Source organism: Miscanthus floridulus, chromosome 10 (genome assembly GCF_019320115.1).
Source record: "Miscanthus floridulus cultivar M001 chromosome 10, ASM1932011v1, whole genome shotgun sequence".
NCBI classification, from domain to species: domain Eukaryota; kingdom Viridiplantae; phylum Streptophyta; class Magnoliopsida; order Poales; family Poaceae; genus Miscanthus; species Miscanthus floridulus.
The window spans coordinates 99,190,291-99,215,068 of NC_089589.1; the positions used below are offsets into that span (position 1 = coordinate 99,190,291).

Sequence of the window (24,778 nt, forward strand, 5' to 3'; positions counted from 1 at the left end):
ATGTAGAAAATCACATAAACCTTAGAAAATAAAAAATTACTTAAAAAATTCATAAAAACTCCAGAAAACATCATTTAGGTAACCTAGTTTGTGTAAAAATTATTAGGACAATGTAAATGGTAGAATAGAAATCAAATATAATAATGACTGTGCAAATGATCCGAACTGGAAATAAAAGGAAAAAACTTGAAGGCTAACAGGCCAACATAACCAGAGTTCGGCCCAAATATCAAAATCAGCAGCCCAGTTTAACCTCCATCTCAACCTTGGCCGTTCGATCAGATGGACGGACGAGATCCATCCCACAATGAATAAAATGCCCCCACATTGGCTCTCCTCTTCGATAACCCTAGGCCTCTCCCGTTCCTCTCTCACACGCTGACGCTGCCATGGCCAACGCTCCTCCCTCCCTCTACCTTCCTCACACTCTGCCTGGTCGACGACCGTGCATGGGACGACGACTCGGCAACTGCGGTGGCGGCCACGGACGCCGAGCTGCTTAAGCTGGCGCAACGAGAAGGCTGCGCTGTAGATCCTTCGCTTCAAATCGCACGCCCGCGAGCAGATCCAGCTCCTCGTACGCTTCTCCCTCTCCGTCTTCTCGTTCGCGTTTCTCCGCTCCACCTCCTGCCTCGATCTCTTCGCCGCGAGCGCTTGGGTTACTTGCGGCTCTGGATCTGACCGGGGTTCCCTCTCCTCGTGTCATTTCCAGGTGGAGACGTTCGACGACTTCACCGTCGGTGGCGTCGACGACCTCATGGTATGGCTGCTGCAGATCGAGAAGTGTATCGAGTGTTGGTGATGAGTGGCATCTGTCCGATTCGCGGTGCTCGGTCGCTGGCTGTACCGGATGCGACGGCGGCAAAGCAAGACCATCGTGTGCGTCTGCCTCATCCTCAACGAAAAGGTGATCCTCTTCCCTGCTAGTCTGTAGAAATAGTCAATCACAACTATTCGCCACTTGGTTACATTAGATTGTGCATATCAGTCTACGTGATGACTCGAAGAGAAATAACATGTACACACACTTATATTTAGTCACTACTGTGATGACTCAAATAAATTAAATCTGTTAGAAATGATAACTGCACTGCAGGCTCACCTGTGTCTTCGTGTTGTCAATATTGATATTCCTATGAACTGATGCGAAAAATGTAGTCGCTGTATTATCCATTTTGATATTCCTATGAATTGGATAGCTGCTGATGTGAGCATAGGTAGCTTCCCTTTGAATAATTTCAGAAGCTGTTGATATTTATTGTGGTTGCTTGGAATCCATAAGTTCTGAGTGCCAATGGCAAGCACTACAGTTTCATTTGTTGTCTAGTCCTATTCTTCAATGCAGTATCTTGTCTGATAATAACAGTACTCTTTTACCTGAATCTTTGCGTAACAACAACAGGGTAGTAAGGTGCGTGGCTTGAATTCTCAGGTGAAAATTGCAGCTGCTAGTTTATCTCTTAGGTCTGTACATCACTAGCATAAGCATGGTTAATTTCCTGTGATGTCACTTTGGTGAATAAGTGCTAGACTGTTCAAGCAATATTTAACTATTCTTGTAAACTGTAGTTTATTTCCTTTGTTGTTTTGTTCATTTGCAGGTTGCAGGCAGTTTGTATATCTGAATCAAAATTGGTCACAAGTTATTTTTACATCTATTTAAGTTCAATACCAGCTGTTTATTTTCTTTTCTGTTTTGTTCATTTGCAGGCTTGGAGCAAGCAAGAAGGGAAGTGATGCCATTTGCAGGTTGCAGTACTGCTTGATGGCTGCTACCTGCAATTTGGTCCGATGGTGCTGTATGTAGTTTGCTCATTTTTTCTTTAGTTGCAGATTTTTCAATCTGTATTATGGTTGCAGACTTTTCAATCTGTATTATAGTTGCAGATTTGTCAATTTGGTTTGCTGGTACTCCATGACCGTGCTGCATGCAATTTTGGGAACCTGTATCTATTTTTTTGTTGGCTTATGTGCCATGGTGGATTGCACAAAGTAGTGCTTGATGTAACTTTGTATCTCATCTTATGTGATGTTATATAAACCTGAGATGCTATGTAATTGAAAATGAGTTGTTTGTCTATATGGGCTGTTGTATTATGTTTTATGTTCTATAATAATTGGCTGAAAAATAAATTGAAAAATGGGCTGAAATAGGATGCAAATGGGCTAAAAACAGATCGAAAATGGGCTGAATACAGATTGAAAATGGGCTAAAAATGGTCCATCTTTGATGTTGGGCTGTTAATAAATGGTCTGAGATGTCCATGTCATCATAAACGTAAACATCCATGATGACATGGTAATTCATCCGTGACGTTTATTTTTTGTCACAAGAAATGGACTTGGGCTCTCTACCATGATGATTTAAGATTGTCACCGATTCCCTTAATCCGTGATGATTTTCGACAAAACGTCATGGAGGTTAATTCATGACGCTCAATCCATGATGATATTTGAAATCATCACAAATGTTGCTTGGTGACGTTTCTATATTGATTCGTGACGAAAAATTTTCATCATGAATTAACAGGATTCTTGCAGTGGCAGAAAATGATTTTTCAATTTTCAGAAAAAATGCTAAATATGTTGATACTTGTTTAATTCATAACTAATTACTAGGAATGTTAAAAATATGAAATTTGTTCTGTAGCCTTGTTATGACATGCTCGGCCATGGGAAAATATGAATTAGCCATAATCAGTAGTTTTTATATGCTTAAAAATTACCTCTTTTAATAAAAAATGATTGTTGTATGATTTTTGTAGGCTAAAATATTAAATAATTAATCATGAAACTTTTTGTGTAAATGTCATGTGCTAATACCTACCATCACAAAAAGTTTGGTGTGTTTAAATGCCTTTTCCTCAATAAACAAAATGCTAAAATGAATTAGGAAAATACTTAAATGGTTTGGTGTACGTCGACAAAAGATGATCGGCAATCCACCGAGGGGTATCCCACGATGGTAGATTTGTCGTAGAGGTGAGCGAGATTAGGAGCGAGATGATAATACAAGCACCAAGACACAAGATTTAGACAGGTTCGGTCGTCAATATGACGTAATACCTACATCCACTAGGGGACCCCTGCCTCTCCTTATATAGTCTGGAGGGGCAGGGTTACAAGGAAAATATCCTATTTGGTACTATACAATAGCTTGTGGTGCACGCCGAGCAGCGCCGTGCACGCCTTGATCTTGTGGGCTGGGCCACCTCTGATGGTGCGGCCCATGTCTTGTCTTGTGGATACCGGGGGGCCATACCCCACAGCTAGTCCCTTAGCCTGACAGTAGGTGACGTAGTCACGTGGTGCCAGGATCAGAAAGTAGAAGACCAGCCGAGCAGGCAGCTAGTCCCCGGGCATAGCCACGAGATGAGAAAAGCGCACATTCACCGCAAGGTGAAGTGTGCCCACTTAGTCCCTGAGTCTGCTGGAAGATGAAGAATGAATCTTGTAGCAGGGTCAAAGAAAAAAAAGTCTGAAAGATTGCCGACGTCATTTGGCATGCGCGTATCAAGACCCCCAGACGTGCTGCCCAAGATCATCACCCCTGATCCAAACAGCATGGAGCAGCTTGATAGCACATCGACGAGACGTAGCAAGATCCGACCACCAAGGGAGCACCGAGGAGTCCCCGGCGTCGCTGGCGATATCCGAGCACCGAGGAGCGAGGAGTCCCCGGCGTTGCTGGCGATGTCCGAGCACCGAGGAGCGAGGAGTCCCCGGCGTCGCTGGCGATGTCCGAGCAGGGAGGAGCGAGGAGTCCCCGGTGTCGCTGGTGATGTCCCAGCACCGAGGAGCGAGGAGTCCCCGGCGTCACTGGAGATGATTGAGCACCGAGGAGCGAGGAGTCCCCGGCGTCGCTGGCGATGACCGAGCACTGAGGAGTCCCCGGCGTCGCTTGTGATGTCCGAGCACCGAGGATCGAGGAGTGCCCGGCGTCGCTGGTGATGTCCAAGCACTAAGCATCGAGGAGTCCCCGGCGTCGCTGGCGAGGACCGAGCACTGAGGAGCGAGGAGTCCCCGACGTCGCTGGCGATGTCCGAGCACCGAGGAGCAAGGAGTCCCCGACGTTGCTGGTGATGTTCGAGCACCGAGGAGCGAGGAGTCCCCGGCGTCGCTGGCAATATCCGAGCACCGAGGAGCGAGGAGTCCTCGATGTCACTGGCGTTGTCCAAGCACCGAGGAGCGAGGAGTCCCCGGCATCGTTGGCGATGGCCGAGCACCAAGGAGCGAGGAGTCCTCGGCGTCGCTGGCGATGTCCAAGCACCGAGGAGCGAGGAGTCCCCGACGTCGCTGGCGATGACCGAGCACCAAGGAACGATGAGTCCCCGACGTCGCTGGCGATGACCGAGGAGCGAGGAGTCCCCGGCGTCGCTGGCAAGGTCCGAGCACCGAGGAGTCTTCAGCACAGTTGGCGTTGACCGAGCACCGAGGAGCGAGGAGTCCCCGGCGTCGTTGGCGATGTCTGAGCACCGAGGAGTCCCCAGCATACCTGGCGATGTCCAAGCACCGAGGAGTCCCCGGCGTCGCTGGCGATGATCGAGCACCGAGGAACGAGGAGTCCCCAGCGTCGCTGGTGATGACCGAGCACCGAGGAGTCTTCAGCGCAGCTCGCGATGACCAAGCACCGAGGAGCGAGGAGTCCCCAGTGTCGCTGGCGATGTTCGAGCATCGAGGAGTCCTCGGCATAGCTGGCGATGTTCGAGCACCGAGGAGTCCCCGGTGTCACTGGCGACGACCGAGCACCGAGGAGCGAGGAGTCCCCGGTGTCGCTGGCGATGTCCGAGCAGCGAGGAGTCCCTGTCGTCACTGGTGATGACCGAGCACCAAGGAGCGAGGAGTCCCCGGCGTCGCTGGCGATGTCCGAGCACCGAGGAGTCCTCGGCATAGCTAGTGATGTCTGAGCACCGAGGAGTCCCTGGCGTAGCTGGTGACGCCCATGTGGTGAAGTGTGCCCACTTAGTCCTCGAGCACGAAGAAACCAAGCGCTGAGGAGTCCCCTGTGTAGTTGGCGATGAAGCACAAGCGACGAACAGTTTGGTCAACAGGTCGGCGACGAAGTGAGCATTGACTAGAAACGACCGGCGAACAGTCTGATCAACTGGTTGGCGACGAAGTCAATGAACCAAGCGGTCCGACCAGTTGATCGGTGGAGAAGTCCGAGCACTAGGTGGTCCGATCACCTGGATGATGACCCTGCAATACAAACATGTAGAATGGGTAGTACATGATGTAAAAATATATGAACTCCGGAGAAAAAATAGCGTATGTAGCTTGGCGATCAGTTGGAGCGAAGATGTATTTAATATAAACTGCCTGAACAGTTAGTGTGTAGCTACGTCTCTAGGCCTAGCTAGCCTGTTAACCATAACGTGGAGCGTGGAGCCCGTGCACGTGTAGGAGGAACAAGCGCCACTAAGGAGCCGCTGCCGACCACCCATAATGCAGAGGGCAGACGCTCGTGCACGTGTAGGGAGGAGCTAGAGACAGGGCCATCTCTAGAGGCGTCCAAGCATCAACAGGACTGTTCCGGGGTTCGGAAAATCATTTGGAGAGCAAACATGGAGAAAATAGCCCGGAGAAACGTCATGGCGATATATGGAGATTGGAGAATATTTAGAAGAATATTAAAACATGACTTAGCTTTAGACAGAAAGTCTGGTCGGCGACGTATGGTGTTATCTGGTTGGCGTTGACGACGAGCACCTAGCAGGCGGTGAGTTATTGGTGAAGATGACCTCGGAGGTGGTTCCAAGATCGGATCTGCTATCGCGGGGGCTGGTGTTGCCAGCGATGAATCGTCGTCGTGGACCGACATGGATCTCCATGAGATTGACGACGAGAATGCATTGTTGATTTGAGGTCCATCTGGCTCGCCATGGGATCAAGCGCACACCCCTACCTGGCTCACCAACTGTCGACAAAAGATGCTTGGCAGTCCACCGAGGGGTATCCCACGATGGTAGATTTGTCGTAGAGGTGAGCGAGATCAGGAGCGAGATGGTAATACAAGCACCAAGACACAAGATTTAGACTGGTTCGGTCGTCAGGATGACGTAATACCTACATCCTGTGTTCTGATGTATTACATTGAGATGTATCGATTGTGTCCACTAGGGGACCCCTGCCTCTCCTTATATAGTCTAGAGGGGCAGGGTTACAAGGAAAGTATTCTATTTGGTACTATACAATAGCTTGCGGTGCATGCCGAGCAGCGCCATGCATGCCTTGATCTTGTGGGCTGGGCCACCTCTGATGGTGCAACCCATTTCTTGTCTTGTGGATACCGGGGGGCCATACCCCCACAGTGTATTTTTAGCACTGTTTGTGGACCTTGAAACATCCAAACCTCTGTTGTTCTTTGGTAACTTAATTACTTTCATGATTTGATTGGAATCCACTTGTTTAATAATAATTAAAATGGTTTAATTAAATATTTAGTTTGACTTTATGAATTCTTTGTAATGATTATGAGTTAAGAAAGATGTTAATCACATGTTGGTCCATGATAATTAAGTTAATCCTATAACAGCTAATTAACTTGTTAGTTAAATAATTGAAATACTTTTATAATAGTAACCCAAGTTCTTTAGCGAAGGAAAGTTGTACTCAACTTTCTTAAGTTTGATAAAGTTCATCCATGCACTTGTGTGTCTTTCATCATGCATCATGGCATGCTTTCCATCATGTTAAGCGCGCATCATCTTATTACGTGTAGTGCACGTGAGTGAGAAGGTTCATGTTGATCAAATTCTGGAGAAGGTTCGTGCATCGGTGGTGTTGGTGCCAAATTGCCTTCAGTGATCCCTGTGGAATCTAACCTTCTCCGAAATGCAGGCAAGCCCCGAAGCATAAAACTTCTCTTAGTATTTACAAATCTTTATTACACTTTAAGTCTTGTGAGATGTGCATTAAGTAAATAGGAGTTGGTCAAAAACCCTTGTTGCATGATTACCTTGAATTCAAGAATTCTTAGCTATATCCCACTAGTATGTGTAGGTCGATACCTCTAATGCTTAGTAATGCTTAGAATTCGATAGAAGTCGAATGATGGTTTCATCGTTCGCGAGAAATATGATTTACCTTGTTCTTCTCGGCTCTGCTTTTGGGTCGAGAGAATACCATGATAATGATAATGTTAAATGGAGACTGGGTAGAACTTGATATTATGGTAAGTGTTCTTGGGCAGACAGGTTCGCCTGGTTGTGCTCGTCCTGCCTGTATCGATTAAGGACCACTCGTTGTTGGCCCTTGGATCAAGATTTTGTAATACCGGCCACATACTCCGGTAAGCCTAATACCTTGGCTAATCCATTATGTGAAAAGACAACCACACACTGGGAGTGGGAGATGGCAGGAGTAGCAAGTACCCTACAAAAACATCCAAGATGACGTAGGGCGGTGGAGTACGTTACCCTCGGGTAGTGCGGACCGGTTCACATTTTGGAGGATCCGAGTGAGGGTTTGCTCTATGGTAACAGAAGACTTGATACTCGCACCAGCATCATAGTTAATCAATGGAAACATGGTTACTTATGGATATGAGATAAGATGAGATGAGATGAGTAATGAAGTGACTAATTTAGAACAGGTGCAAACTGGATACTAATAATGACTTAATGTTGAACTAAAACATTGAAAGTAAGGATAAACTTGTAGTAAGCTTTTCTGCAAAAGTTGTTCTTCCTTCCGACTTTCCCTTAAGCCTTCATACCCTCAGAGTCTTTTCTTTTAGTCAGGTAAGTCTTGTTGAGTACCCTCTAGTACTCAGGGTTTGTTTACCCCTGTTGCAGGTTTTGACTTGTGCTGGTAATCAAGGTCATTGTTGGTATTTCTTAATGCAAACAGAAATAATCCGCAAGCGCACGAAATTACCGTCGTAGCACTTCACCCGGAAGTATTCAGGGTATCGTATTTTCCACAGGGAATTCATCCAAGGACAACACAAGGCTGGAGAAGGTAGAGGTTGAGATGGATTCCTATGGTCACTACGATCAAAATGTTAACCGTGGTGGGCAAAAAGGGTTAACCGAGGTGGTTTTTGCAACCGCCTCGGCAGAAACGTCACGGTAAATCAATGATTTACTGAAGCGGTTCAAATGCCCGCCACGGTAAATCGAATAAAAAAACAAAAAAAAAGAAAACCCATGGATATAAGCTCGGTAAGCCCATCCAAGCGCCGCCGCTATGCTCGCTGGATCTGCGTTGCCACCGATCCCGCCGCTACACTCGCTCGCCAGATTTAGGCTCTTCCTCACCGGATCGAGCTTCTCCTGATCAGATCTGGTGGTGGCCGCTCAGATCCGACCTTGTCCTCGCCGGATTGAGCTCATCCTTGCCGAATGAGAGAGGGTGAGGGAGACCGCACCCTCCAGCAGTATGTGGGATGAGAGAGGGTGAGGGAGACCCACCGCTAGAGCCATCGAGTCCCGTCGCCGCTAGGGCCCAATGAAAGTCCATGCCACCGAGCCTCGCCACCGTGCCGCCAGAAGGAGAGAGGGCGCGCCGGGATAGCTAGGGCCGGCGCCACTACGTCGTGCGCCGTTAGAGGGCGAGAGGGCCCGCCGGGCCGTCTCAGGCTAGCACCGTCGCGCCACCACGCTGCGCATCAAAGGAGAGAGGAAAGAGGGCATGGGACTCATAGTGGAGATGGAGAGGGGCATCGGTGCATCTAGGAGATGGAGAGACAGAGAGAGGGTGTGGGCATGGGCGAGTGGAGAGGGAGTGAGGCATCGTGAGTGGAGTGGGAGGGGCCAAGCACAACTAGGATAGGTTGAGGGCACGAGCGATTGGAGAGAGAGGATGTGGCTGTGGGGGAGGAATGAGCTAGGGTTTTGAAAGGTCCTAATAGTTAGATGGGGGTGAATAGCCTATTAAAAAAATCTACAACAACACTAAGCCAAGAGGTTAGATAATTATGAGGCGAAGCAAGTGTCATGCTAGCCTACTAAAAATGCAAACCACCTACCAACAATTCTAGTTGCTATAGTCTCTATGTCACAAACAAGGCTAGGTCACTACCACTAAGTTAGTGAGCTCTCAAAGACTAACTAAAGAGCCTCACTAACCAAACTAGACAAGATACTAGCTAGCTCTCAAAACTAACTACACTAAAGAGCTTAGATACACTAGGAAAGTAAATGCACAAGAGAGGTAGTGAGTTATACCGTTGGGGCAAGAGATATATAATCAATCACAAGAAATCCCAAAGACAATGATGACACAATCAATTTTTCCTCTGAGGTTCACTTGCTTGCCGGCAATCTAGTCCCCGTTGTGGTGATTTACTCACTTGGAGGTTCACACGCTAATAGGAATCACACGCCACAACCAACACAAGATGAAGATCCATAAGCCACGCGCAATCCACTAGAGTTGCCTTTGGTGCTCCACCAGGGAAGGCACAAGAACCCCTCACAATCACAATGATCAAAGCCAGAGACAATCACCTTCCTCAGCTCAATGATCCAACAATCACCGGGCCATCTAGGTGTCAGCAAACACTAAGAGTAACAAGATCTCCACCAGCCCAAATCGCCCAACTAGTGCCACGAGATGCTAGAACACAAAGCAATGCACTAGAGGCTCTCCACTCTCACTCAAGATGATGAAATCAAGTGTGCAAGTGAGTGGAGTGGTGTGCTCAGCTCTCAAAGGGTGTATGCAGGTGTTAGGAGTGCCAAGAGGGTGGCCAAGGCCGGCCACCACCTCTATTTATAAGCCCACAAGAAAATAGAGTTGTTACCCTTTGGAGCAGCTTTCTACATGGTCACCGGACACGGCGATGAGCCACTAGGTAGGGGTGGCGGTGGCACCTCCAACTGTCGATAACAGCTAGTTTGACTAGCTAACCGGTCACCAGACACGCGACGGTGGCACCGGACATGGCACGGTGGTGCCACTCTGGCTAGCTGCCATTTTCCCTCCTCTCTAGAAAATTGGGGTGATGCACCACTATGGGGTAGTGGTGACCATGGCAGTGCCCATCCTGGTTAACCCTGCTCTCTGTTGAAAGCAGGCGGTGCCACTGGAGATGGTGGCGGTGCCCCCCACGGTGCACCGTCATGCCTAGGGTGGTGCACACCGCCACTGAGGGTGCTAGCCCCCACTGTGCTTCTCTCGGCCAAGCCCAGGTGGGCACCACCCTAGGGGTGGTGGTGCCACCGGACAAGGGGTGGCGGTGCCCCCCTCAGGACAGCACCCAACTACCTTCTCTCGGCCTCCAATCGGTCACCGCCATGGGGTGGCAGTGCATCGGACAAGGGGTGGCGGTGCCCCCAGGGCAGCACCCCAAACCAAGTTACGCCTCCTTTTCTTCACCTTTTTTCACCACCTTTGCAAATATGCTAACACTCTAAGTGTTTCACCATCACATGCAAGTGTGTTAGCATTTTGACAAACAATTTTCAAAGGTTAATCACTTCTCACTAGGCCTTAAATGCATATGCAAGTAATCCAACACCTAGTGGCACTAGATGATCGAGTTGTTCGATAGGAGCTCCCCTCTTAATAGTACGACCATCTATCCTAAATGTGATCACACTCTCTATAGTGTCTTGATCACCAAAAACAAAATGGCCCTATAGATATCACCTTTGCCTTGAGCCCATTTTGTTTTTCTCTTTCTTCTTTTCCACGTCTAGAGCTTGATCAACATCATCACATGTCCACCATCAACAACATGGACTTCATCTTGCTCTACCACTTGGATTGGACCATCTTATCTAATCACACACTTAGATGCAAAGATTAGTCTAACTAAGTTTCATCAATTAACCAAAACCAAACTAGGGCTTTCAGTTTTCTAACTTCCTCACCTTATATACTATGATGTTGTTACCGGGCCAAGATGGGCCACGCTCAGTGGAATGAGCTCGGCCACTATTAACCGAGGCAGGCCTTTAAAGAGGTCCACCTCTGAAAATGGGGGTATTTTTATAAGGCCCACCTCAGTTAATAGATTTTAGGAGGCAGTTATTTTTAATCGCCTCGGTTAATAAATAATGACTGCCTCGGTTAATCCTTGCATTAACCGAGATGGTTTAAAAGCCGGCCCGCCTTTGAGACCTATTTGCAAATGCTGCGCAAAATATTTTGTGTAGTAGTGGGTTATAGGGTGTATGGATAGATAAACTTCACTTCTACTTGCTCACTTCGGGCATCGGCTTATGCCTAGTCTACCATGCGATACCAGCCTGTAGCTCTACGCTATGCCCGGACGTGGAGGATTATAAGGGACGGACAGGGCTGTCACCACCTATCACCTACCCCTCAACCATGGAGCACGAGGCAAATGAAGGTAGCCTCTAGCCTGTACACCATGTCTACACTATTTACTACTACTCTAGCGGCGTATAGGGTGATCCGTCTTTATGGGGAGCCCTCTACTAGTGTATCTATCATGGGGATAGATGATGAACCCACAAACAAGTAGGAGTAAAGCTTAACTAATCAAAAGACTTAATAACATAAGAACCACGTGCATTCACTTAGTGGGAGAACCCGTTGAAGTAAAGATGCTCGTTGAGGTGCAAGTTGGGGAGACATCGACAAGTCTAGCGTTTCCCTGAGCTCTCCCTCACATCTCTCCCTTACTACTCTAGAAAGCTATCTAGGGCCTAAGCCCTTGGAGTGTTCCTCAAATGTGGTGCTCTTGCCGTTGTGAAATGAGGAGGGGGTGGTCTCCTTTTATAGGTGGAGAGGAGGAACGGAGGCCACCAATTCTTTGCATGCCTCCATGCTTTAAGGCAGTGGAGCAAGGGAAGGTCGGTCTGAGGACTATTTTTGGATGAAGCCTGGTCTCTCCACCTCTGCATGTCGCCTAGGAATCGACGTATGAAGGGGTGGTAGAGTGGCGCTGGTGGGGGGTCGACCGCCCCCTGACCTGGCCACCTCGCCACCGCCTTCGCGTGGTGGCTGTGGGGTGGTCCTGGGTTCCTCCTTGGTCGACATTTCGCTCGAATGGCTTAGTTGCTGGGCGTTTCTATTTATCTTTTGTGCATATCAGTTTTGAAAAGCGCCTTTCAGAGAAAATTTCCATGTATTTCTGTTTGTGACCTGCAAAATAATAACCTCCAAATACATGTGGAACTTTGTCAATAGTAAATGCATATGTGTTTAGGATTGCTAATTTCTCCTCTTTTTATGTCTTAATTGGTGGTCGGAATTGGAGTTAAGGACCGCCAACAAGCTCCCCCACACTTAGCCTTTTGCTCATCCTCGAGCAAAGCTTAGAGATAAAAGTAATCATGAGCATAACATCCTAAGATATGTGGCTTACATAAGAGCTATTCCAACACATTCCTTACACAAGTGGGATTTGTGGCGTTAGCTAACATGTTTCCTTGGGTGGTTGAGAAGCGGAACAGTTCTTGAAACAAAGTCATCTTACCAAATCACATCTTAGTAACTTGGAGTTTTTGAAAGTTTTCATAAGAAAAGCATAGTTCACCTTATACTCCTCAAATGGCACTCTCAAATCACTCAATGGTGTATAACTCTTCACCAAGGCATAGTAGAGTTTTGCCTTCTTTTGTTTTCTCCTACTTCTAAAAAGGTTTATGTGGAGCTTTAGGTAGGTGAAAGCTCTAGTTTGGTTTTGGTTAATTGATGAAACCCTAAGTGCTAACTTAGTTTATCAAAGTGATTATGAGATAGGTAGCACTAATCCAAGTGAAGAAGCAATGACGAAGATCATGACAATGGTGATGGCATGGTGATGATCAAATGCTTGAACTTGGAAAAGGAGAAAGAGAAAAACAAAAGGCTCAAGGCAAAGGTATATAATGTAGGAGCCATTTTGTTTTAGTGATCAAGACACTTAGTGAGTCTGATCACATTTAGGATAGATAGCCGTACTATTAAGAGGAGAGAAACTCGTATCGAATTGCGGTTACCAAAGTGCCACTAGATGCTTTAATTCATTGCATATGCATTTAGGATCTAGTGGATCACTAACACCCTTGAAGATATTTGTGAAAATATGCTAACACATGTGCACAAGTTGATACACTTGGTGGTTAGCACATTTGAGCAAGGGTGAAGAAGACAGAGGAGATGCCAGCATCGATCAAGTGACCAGACGCTGGATCTGAATGCACCGGACGCTGACTGCCTACGTTCGGTCGCGCTGACCTGGCGGTATAGTAGCTAGGGTATACCACCGGATGCTGGGCTGTGTCCGGTCGAGGTGGACCGGACGCGTCCAGTCGAGGAAAAATGGATTTGGACCCTTACTGTACTCGACCGAACGCTGAGGCTCCAGCGTCCGGTCAGTTTAGCCGGAGCGTCCGGTCAACACTTAGCCGTTGTGATCTGACGGTTCAGTTTTAACTCAGAGTGACACGTGGCAAAAATTAGTGGACCGGACGCTGAGTCCAGGGTCCGATCAGTCTAACCGGAGCGTCCAGTCAGCCCGCGTTATGCCTAGTGAAGGGGTATAACGGCTCTATTTGATGGGGGCTCTATTTATAGCCCCATGGCCGGCTCAAGGGATAACTCTTGCACATTTTCATTAACATAGCAACCTTGTGAGCTTAGCCAAAGCCCTCCCACTCATCTCCATCATTGATCCATCATCATTGTGAGATTGGGAGAGAATCCAAGTGCATTGCTTGAGTGATTGCATCTAGAGGCACTTGGTATTCGTGTTATGCTGCGGATTTTGCTTGTTACTCTTGGTGGTTGCCACCACCTAGATGGTTGGAGCAGCGGTGGAGGATCGACACGAGTTGGTGATTGTTCGTGGCCACCTTCGGTGATTGTGAGGGGAGTCGTACCTTCCCCGGCGGAGTGCCAAAAGGTAACTCTAGTAAATTGCTCTTGTCATTGAGTTACCTCACTTGTGGGTCGGTTCTTGCAGTGTCCTATCGTGTGGACGAGGTTTGTGAAACACCTGTTAGCCGCTGAACCACCAAGTGTTGGTCGACACAACGGGGACGTAGCATGTTGGCAAACACGTGAACCTCGGGAGAAAATCGATCGTCTCTTGTCTTTGGCATTCTCCCGGTGATTGGTTATATATTCATCTTGTGATTGGTTCATCCCCCACACAGCGGTATAATCACCCTACTCACTTATTTACATTCTTGCAAACTAGTTGATACAAACTCTTTAGTGTAATTAGAATTGAGAGCTTGCTTTATTATTTACATTCATCTAGTTGAGCTCTTTAGAGTAGCAAGTTTGTGTGCCTAAGTAATCATTGCAACTAGAATTGTTGAATAGGTGGCTTGCAACCCTTGTAGAGCTAGAGCAAGTTTGCATTACGCTATTTGTCATACTAATCAAATTGCTCTAGTTGATTTGTAGAATTTAAAAAGGCTATTCACCTCCCCTCTAGCCATATTAGGACCTTTCAAGTGGTATCAGAGCTTGGTCACCGTTTGATTGAAGGTTTAACAACCTCGGTGTCAAATTATGGCTAAAGTTGTGTTCAACCATGTGGGGGGCAAACCACCATTCTTTGATGGCACATGCGATGGTTATTGGAAGAGAAAGATGAGGATGTATCTTGGTTCAATCAATGATCAAGTATGGGAAGTGACCAAGAATGACTATGCTATCATTGATCTCGATGATCCAACTAATCAAGATAAGATCAACAAGCAATGCAATACAATGGCTCTCAACACCATATACAATGCCATTGATTCCAAGGTGTTTGAGCAAATCAAGGATTGTGATAGAGCAAATGAGGTGTGGAAGAGATTGGAGGAAACATATGAGGGCACACCGGCGGTGAAGGGTGCCAAGTTGTATATCCTCAAGGATAAATTGACAAGCTTCAAGATGAAGGAAGATGAAAGCATTCCGGAGATGTTCCATCGATTGCAAGTCATTGTCAACGACTTGAAGGTATTGGGAGAGAAGATCAAGGATGATGATGTCTCCCATCGATTCTTGATGTGCTTACCTCTAAGATTTGAGATGTTAAGATTGCTCATCATAAGAGGAGGATTGAAGGACATTACCCCCAACCAAGTACTAGGTGATGTCATGACACAAGAGACATACCATGTGGAAAGGGAGGGGGATGACAGGGATGACAAGAAGGAAGAAGAGGACAACAAGAAGAAGAAGAGTATAGCATTCAAGGCTAGCTCATCATCATATAAAAGCAAGGGCAAGTCCAAGAAAGAATCAAGTGATGATGAGGATCTAAGTGATATTGATGATGAGGCTATGGCTCTCTTTGTGCGCAAGATGGGAAAATTCATGAAGAAGAAGGTCTATGGTGCAAGAAAGAGAAGAGATCACACCAAGAGCAAAGAATATGTGAGAAGATGCTACAATTGCAAGAGCCCCGATCATGTTGTAGCAAATTGTCCTTACAATAGTGACAATGATGAAGATGAGAAGAACAAACACAAGAAGGACAAGAAAGAAAAGAAGGAGAAGAGAATGACCTATCAAAAGAAGAAGAAGGGTGGAGGCTATGTAGTCACTTGGGATAGTGATGGCTCATCAGATAGTGATGACTCTAGTGATGATGGCAAGAAGTCTATCAAGAGAGCACTAGCAAGCATCGCCATCAACAACAAGCCCTCCATCTTCGACACTCCATCAACATGCCTCATGGCAAAGCCTACCAAGGTAAAATATGATGTGAGTGATGACGAAAATGAAAGTGATGATTGTAGGAGTGATGATGAGGATGAGGAGTACTCCAAGGAGGAGCTCTTGGACATGTGTGAGCAAGTGCACGCTTGCAATGAGATGAAGAGAAAGGAGTACAAAGAATTGCGCAAGAAAGTAAAATTTCTTGAGCAATCCTTTGATGAGCTCAATGCCACTCATGAGGGGCTAATGGATGCCCATGAGAAGCTTGGCAAAGCTCACTCTAAGCTTGAAAAGGCTCACTCCTCTCTCATTGAGCAAGTCAAGGAGAAGGAAGCCAAGAAGGAGCAAGTAATAGTAACATGTGATGTGGGACTAACATGTGATCTTATTGATGAATCTTTTCATAAACCCATTATTGTTGCTCCTACTAACACTTCTTATAGCACAACCATTACCACTCCACCTATGAATGATACATCACTAATGGTGGAAAATAAAACCCTCAAGAAGGAGGTGAATGAGCTCACTCGTGTCTTAGGCAATGCCTATGGTGGAGATGCCCGCTTGCTAAAGTGCTTGGATAGCCAAAGATTTTCTCTCAACAAAGAGGGATTAGGCTATACCCCCAAGAATGGCAAGGCGGTCTTTGTCCCTCCCAAAATTAGCTTTGTGAAGGGCAATGGTCGGTTTTGCAATAGATGCAAGCAAGTTGGGCATATAGAGCAAAATTGCAAGACTAACAAGAACAAGCTATCTAATATATCCACAATCAAATTTGATTCTTGTTACATGCTTTATAAGGGTGCCAATGGTGTGAAGGCTAAGTTCATTGGTACACCAATTGTGGGCCCAAAGAAGAATGCCATTTGGGTACCAAAGACCTTGGTAACTAACCTACAAGGACCTAAGCAAGTTTGGGTACCTAAAAAGAATTGATCCTCTTTTGTAGGTAAATTATAAAGCCGGGGGAAGGCATTGGGTGCTTGATAGTGGGTGCACACAACACATGACCGGTGATCCAAGAATGTTTAATTCAATCAATGAAAGCAAGAGCAATGGGATTGATAGTATCACATTTGGTGACAATGGCAAAGGCAAGGTCAAAGGGCTTGGTAAGATTACGATATCCAATGACTTGAGCATTTCCAATGTGCTACTAGTAGAGACCTTGAACTTCAACTTATTGTCGGTAGCTCAATTGTGTGATCTTGGTTTCAAGTGCATATTTGGTGTGGATGATGTAGAGATCATAAGTGTAGATGGCTCTAACTTGATATTCAAAGGATTTAGATATGAGAATCTATACTTAGTTGATTTCAATGCTAGAGAAGCTCAATTGTTAACATGTTTGATCACTAAGTCTAGCATGGGTTGGTTATGGCATAGAAGACTTGGTCATGTTGGAATGAAACAATTGAACAAATTGATTAAGCATGACTTAGTTAGAGGCTTGAAAGATGTCACATTTGAGAAGGATAAGCTATGTAGTGTATGTCAAGCCGGAAAGCAAGTTGGTAATACACATCCTAAGAAGAGCATAATGAGCACATCTAAGGCATTTGAGTTGATGCACATGGACTTGTTTGGACCAACCACATACACTAGCATTGGTGGAAACAAATATGGATTTGTGATTGTGGATGATTTCACTAGATACACATGGGTGTTCTTTCTTGTTGATAAGAGTGATGTGTTTGCAACATTCAAATCATTTGTCAAAGGCATTCACAATGAGTTTGAAACCACAATCAAGAAAGTTAGAAGTGACAATGGTAGTGAATTCAAGAACACTAGAGTTGATGAGTTGTGTGATAAATTTGGAATTAGACATCAATTCTCGGCCAAGTATACTCCTCAATCAAATGGGCTAGTTGAAAGAAAGAATAGAACCTTGATTGATATGGCAAGATCAATGTTGAGTGAGTACAATGTGAGTCATTCATTTTGGGCCAAAGCAATCAACACGGCTTGCTACTACAGCAACCGATTCTATTGTCACCCCATTATGGAAAAGACACCTTATGAGCTATTGAATGGAAGAAAGCCCAACATAGCATACTTCTGGGTTTTTGGTTGTAAATGCTATATATTGAAGAAAGGCACTAGATTGAGCAAGTTTGAAAAGAAATGTGATGAAGGTTTCTTGCTTGGTTACTCCACCACTAGCAAGGCTTATAGAGTTTGGAATTTGGCTAGTGGTACTCTTGAGGAGGTTCATGATATGGAGTTTGATGAAACAAATGGTTCCCAAGAGGAAGATGAGAATCTAGATGGTATAAGAGGCACTCAATTGGTCAATGCAATGAAAAACATGGACATTAGTGAGTTAAGGCCTAGAGAGGTGATTGATGTTGAAGATGACAAGAATCAAGTACTCTCTAACTCAAATGTGCAAGCTAGTGGTTCTCATGATCAAATCCAAGCAAGCACTAATGATGGCAATGTGCAAGATCAACAAATGGCTAGTTCATCATCTCAACTAAGTGATCAATCAAATGCTAGCAATCAAGTGCAAGTGCTTCAACCAACCAATGTTGCAAGAGATCATCCATTAGACACTATCATTGGTGATATTTCAAGAGGTGTGCAAACAAGATCAAGATTGGTCTCATTTTGTGAGCATTTCTCATTTGTGTCATCCATTGAACCTAAGAAGATAGATGAAGCTTTGAGGGATGTTGATTGGATCAATGCTATGCATGAAGAGCTAAACAACTTCACAAGATATCATGTATGGGATTTAGTTGAGAGGCCTAAGGATCATAATGTGATTGGAACTAAGTGGGTCTTTCGGAACAAGCAAGATCAAGATGGGATAGTAATAAGGAACAAAGCAAGATTAGTGGCTCAAGGTTACACTCAAGTTGAAGGTCTTGACTTTGGAGAAACATATGCCCCGGTTGCAAGATTGGAAGCAATTAGGATCTTGCTAGCTTATGCTTGTGCCCACAACATCAAGTTGTACCAAATGGATGTGAAAAGTGCATTTCTCAATGGGTACATCAATGAGCTTGTGTATGTTGAGCAACCTCCCAGTTTTGAAGATGAAAAGAAACCCAACCATGTGTTCAAGTTGAGAAAGGCTTTGTATGGATTGAAACAAGCACCTAGAGCATGGTATGAGAGATTGAGGGATTTTCTACTCTCTAAAGGATTTAAGATGGGAAAGGTTGACACCACTCTCTTCACCAAGAAGCTTGGAAATGACTTATTTGTAATGCAAATCTATGTTGATGATATCATCTTTGGATCAACAAATCAAAAATTTTGTGAGGAGTTTGGCAAGATGATGGCAAGTGAGTTTGAGATGTCTATGTTGGAGAACTTAGTTACTTCCTTGGTCTTCAAATCAAGCAAATGAAGAATGGCACATTTGTGAGTCAAGGCAAGTATATCAAGGACAAGCTCAAGAAATTTGAAATGGATGAGAGTAAAGCTATTAGTACACCAATGGGGATAGGTGGAAGCTTGGATAGTGATGCGAGTGGCAACATGGTGGATCAAAAGATATATCAGTCTATGATTAGAAGTCTACTCTATGTGACCGCATCAAGGCCAGATGTGATGTTTAGTGTATGTATGTGTGCTAGATTTCAAGCCTCACCAAGAGAAAGTCATTTGAAGGCAACAAAGAGAATATTGAGGTACTTGAAGCATACACAACATGTTGGATTATGGTATTCCAAAGGAGCAAGATTTGAGTTGATTGGATATTCGGACACATGTTGAGAGAAAGAGCACATCGGGCACATGTCAACTATTGGGAAGATCACTTGTATCTTGGTCATCAAAGAAGCAAAATAGTGTAGCACTTTCAACCGCCGAAGCGGAGTACATTTCGGCCGATAGTTGTTGTGCTCAATTACTTTGGATGAAGGCTACCTTGAGTGACTTTGGAATCAAGTTCAAGCAAGTGCCATTACTATGTGACAATGAAAGTGCCGTAAAGCTCACCAACAACCCGGTTCAACACTCAAGAACAAAGCATATAGATGTCCGTCATCATTTCATGAGATCACCAACAAAAAGGGGACATTTGCATAGAGAGTGTGGGCACCGAAGATCAACTTACCGACATATTCACCAAGCCACTTGATGAGAAGAGGTTTTGCAAGCTAAGGAATGAATTGAACATACTTGACTTCTCCAATATGTGTTGATGCACCCCCACTATATGACATGCCTCTCCTTCGAGCAAAGCAAGGTAAAGTTGATTGACATGTCATCCATACATTGCTAAGGACTTGTTTAGTGCATCTAGTCATTCCTATCATGTCCTAGGCTCATTCATGAAAATCAAATGAATTTGATGCTTGTATGGTACCACTATTGCTTGTATGTTTGAAATGATCTAGTGGTAGCATATGACATGTTTGTGGGCTTGTAAACCTAGTGTTTGATTTAGAAAATGAGCTATAAGTGTTTGACTCAACATGGTACAAGATAACCCTTATTTAGCGGTGTGAAGAAGCTTGTCCTTGGATCAAACCGAGTTAAATATCTTTTGCAAGTAATCGAGATTGAACCAAATTGGGAAAATGATCCTTATTTCACAATGGTTTCACCCCAACCTATCCATAATTTGAGCTCACATTTTGTGCTAATTGTTGACAAAGGGGGAGAGAAACAAAGATATGAGTGATAGGAGAGTATTGGACATAAGGGGTTAAAATTTTGAGCACACAAGTAGGGGGAGCAAGCTCATAAACTTGTATGATGCATTTGAATGAACATTTCATATATTTGCTAGCATGTTACAAGTTCTTAATTTCAATATCCATGCTTGTGTGGTGTATGCTAGTTATAGGTTTGAATGATCAAATGAAAAAAATAGCATGCATAGGCTAAAGTAACTAGACTCATGCTCACATTATGAAAACCAGACCCTTGCTTTTAATGTTGATCTCATGGGGTATTCTAGTTTTTGTGTATGTCTAGTTACTAGTGATGCTAAGGATGGTATATTGTTGCACTCCGATTGGTATCACGCTTCAAAGGTCCATCTCTTATACCTTAGCATCATTCGGTAGAAATTGACTCCTATATTTCCTATCTAAGCATATGTGCAAGCTACAATCCAAACTCTTAGCACAAATGTAGGGGGAGCAATTACTACCATTTGGAGTTCATGAAACTTGTCCATATTCTTTTACACATGGTAGATATGCTTGGGCAAGCAACGTGAATTCAATTAAATCTCAATTCATATCTTTGTGAAAGGGTTGTCATCAATTACCAAAAAGGGGGAGATTGAAAGCTCTAGTTTGGTTTTGGTTAATTGATGAAACCCTAAGTGCTAACTTAGTTTATCAAAGTGATTATGAGATAGGTAGCACTAATCCAAGTGAAGAAGCAATGACGAAGATTATGACAATGGTGATGGCATGGTGATGATCAAATGCTTGAACTTGGAAAAGGAGAAAGAGAAAAACAAAAGGCTCAAGGCAAAGGTATATAATGTAGGAGCCATTTTGTTTTAGTGATCAAGACACTTAGTGAGTGTGATCACATTTAGGATAGATAGCCGTACTATTAAGAGGAGAGAAACTCATATCAAAATGCGGTTATCAAAGTGCCACTAGATGCTTTAATTCATTGCATATGCATTTAGGATCTAGTGGATCACTAACACCCTTGAAGATATTTGTAAAAATATGCTAACACATGTGCACAAGGTGATACACTTGGTGGTTAGCACATTTGAGCAAGGGTGAAGAAGACAGAGGAGATGCCAGCGTCGATCAAGTGACCGGACGCTGACTGCCTGCGTCCGGTCGCGCTGACCTGGCGGTACAGTAGCTAGGGTATACCACCGGACGCTGGGCTGTGTCCGGTCGAGGTGGACCAGATGCGTCCGGTCGAGGAAAAATGGATTTGGACCCTTACTATACTTGACCGAACGCTGAGGCTCCAGCGTCCGGTCGTTTAGCCGGAGTGTCTGGTCAGCACTTAGCCGTTGTGATTTGACGGTTCAGTTTTAACTCAGAGTGACACGTGGCAAAAATCAGTGGACCAGACGCTGAGTCCAGGGTCCGGTCAGTCTGACCGGAGCGTCCGGTCAGCCCGCGTTATGCCAATCAAGGGGTATAACGGCTCTATTTGATGGGGGCTCTATTTATAGCCCCATGGCCGGCTCAAGGGATAACTCTTGCACATTTTCATTAATATAGCAACCTTGTGAGCTTAGCCAAAGCCCTCCCACTCATCTCCATCATTGATCCATCATCATAGTGAGATTGGGAGAGAATCCAAGTGCATTGCTTGAGTGATTGCATCTAGAGGCACTTGGTATTCGTGTTGCGCTGCGGATTTCGCTTGTTACTCTTGGTGGTTGCCACCACCTAGACGGTTGGAGCAGCGGTGGAGGATCGGCACGAGTTGGTGATTGTTCGTGGCCGCCTTCGGTGATTGTGAGGGGAGTCGTACCTTCCCCGGCGGAGTGCCAAAAGCTAACTCTAGTAAATTGCTCGTGTCATTGAGTTACCTCACTTGTGGGTCAGTTCTTGCAGTGTGCTATCATGTGGACGAGGTTTGTGAAACACCTCTTAGCCGCCGAACCACCAAGTGTTGGTCGACACAACGGGGACGTAGCGTGTTGGCAAACACGTGAACCTCGGGAGAAAATTGATTGTCTCTTGTCTTTGGCATTCTCCCGGTGATTGGTTATATATTCATCTTGTGATTGATTCATCCCCCACACGGCGGTATAATCACCCTACTTACTTATTTACATTGTTGCAAACTAGTTGATACAAGCTCTTTAGTGTAATTAGAATTGAGAGCTTGCTTTATTATTTACATTCATCTAGTTGAGCTCTTTAGAGTAGCAAGTTTGTGTGACTAAGTAATTATTGCAACTAGAATTGTTGAATAGGTGGCTTGCAACCCTTGTAGAGCTAGAGCAAGTTTGCATTACGCTATTTGTCATACTAATCAAATTGCTCTAGTTGATTTGTAGAATTTTAAAAAGGCTATTCACCCCCCTCTAGCCATATTAGGACCTTTCAAGAGGGATAAACAGTATATCATGTTTGTATTGCATATGTTGTAAAGTCAAATCAAGGATCCTAGGATAGAAGTGCCATACTCTTAGATCAAGATGTGCATGTGTGTGGGAAAAAGGTAAACTAAAACTATAATTCTTTTGTAGATATGATCTCTCTCTATAACTTATTATTTTGAAACATGGCTATCTTTCTTTCTTTTTTCCAATACATGAGCCTTCATGTGCTCATCATATTTTTTTTGTACATTGGACCTTCATGTGTCCATTTTTTTCTTTACTTGGACCTTCATGTGTCCATATGTATTTTTTTTATCATAAACATTTTGCAGATCTCTTGTCTCTTCTTCTAAACCACATATTTAGAGAGAGAGATCATTATCTTTTTAGAACATGGAGTATTTCTCTAACCAATATTTTTTTGTCTACTCCTAGTGTAGGAGCCGAATTTTTAGTGGGTCTAGATAAAAGCATGTTTTTGCATACTCCTAGTGTAGGAGCAGCATGTGTATGTGGAGTGTAGTGATCTTGATCTTGGGAGCATGATAAATCTCTCAACAAGGGTCAACAAGACTTGACCAAACTCAACACAATAACAAGCAGCATATGTGAAAGGCTTTGAAACTTGTGAAAGGTCATATTTGGCTTTGGTAGGAATTGCTTACCAATTGAGGAGTATGTGATACTATGGTTTTATATTTTTAACAAAATAAATTCTCCAAATACTTTGAATAGAAACAATAGGATTTCTAAGTCAGAACTATATCACACCTGACAACAACTTAGTCAACATGATTGTCCTATTAGAATGTTTTCCCGCAAGCATAAGTGTATGTATATGGAACAAACTTTTATGCAAGCTTCTATCTTAAAGATGCTATGAACATGTCACTTTTCAAATTTTTAAATGAAGTGTGGTGCATAGGGGCATTGTTCATCAGGAGGAGATAACAGGGATAAATTGAGTTTAATTTTAGTGATCTAGATTTATGTTTGTTCAAACTCAAAATTGTAGGGGGTTGAGGGTTGTGTTGCACAAACCATCATTGAAGAAGGAGCTATAGGGGGGGTCAGAGATGGTTTCGCTAAACCAGAGGTTCAAGCAACCCTCTCTGGAGCCATTTGTTCCGTCCTTTTGCTCGTTAGATCATTCAGGATTGTGCAGCGTGTTGGTGGGAGATCTCAAATATGAGCGCGTCGTTCTTGAGAGATCTCCCCCACACTTATTCTTGTACCTATTTTATTTAATAAAGAAAAATATATAAGAAACAAACAAGGGCTCTACCAGCTAGAGTATTGGGGAGCCTAAATTTTATTTATTATTATTTTATTTATATTTATATTTTTTATTTGTTCTCCCAACATATATTTTTTTGCACAAGGCTAAGGTAAATTTGCCGTGTAAATCTAGCCTTGCTTTGTCTCCATTTTAGATTACCTCCATTGCTTATGAAAATAAATACTCAAACTTCATTAACCAAGATTAAACACCATGTCTAATTTGATTAAAGCATGCTATTTTAACCTAAGCACCATGCTTAATTTAAGAAGCCTATGGATGTTCCACACGTGCACACGTGAAAAAACCCAAACCAGAGCATTTACAACATAAACCAAAGGAAGCATGAATTTGTATGAGCAAGTTAAATCTTATAGAGAAAAAATGAGTAAAGGAATTGGTGAACACTTTTTTATAATCATCATTTTTTTAATTATATATATATATAGCAAGGTAAAGCTAACATCATCATTTCTCTTTTTTTAAGTAAGATGACCAAGAATACCCGAAGGTGCATACTATCCTGACAACACGTTCTTGCTTTTTATTGAAAAGGAAATTGTGTTTTTTATGATAATTCGGAGTATCTCCCGGTAGTACTTGATTTATGGTCTTAAGCTCGACCATGGGAACTTCATCCTACAGCTATCAATGGTGGTGTAGTTCCCAACTTCACCAGTAAGCATTTATCATTATCGTTCAAGCTGCAAGGTTAGCACCACAATGCCACTACGGGATTTGCAATATTTATGATAAACATATGCGTCTACAACCATCCTTCTAAAAAGTTTGACGACAAGGATTAAGTGATGGTTGTGGTCCTCATAAGGGCACATGGTACTATGTAAGGTGCCCAAGACACAAAAGTTTGGATTTCCAAAAGATATATCGTGAAGGATCAATGTTGAATCTCGACCATTATCAAGAACACC

At 44.2% G+C, this 24,778-nt stretch overlaps 1 long non-coding RNA gene across 1 annotated transcript; it reads left to right on the forward strand.

Moving 5' to 3' along the window:
* Nucleotides 1-358: 358 nt before the first annotated feature.
* LOC136485187 (uncharacterized) lies at nucleotides 359-2,074 on the forward strand. The gene is made up of 3 exons (XR_010766352.1): nucleotides 359-577; nucleotides 713-907; nucleotides 1,711-2,074. It is a non-coding gene; the product is annotated as an uncharacterized lncRNA (long non-coding RNA).
* The last annotated feature ends 22,704 nt before the right edge of the window (nucleotides 2,075-24,778 follow it).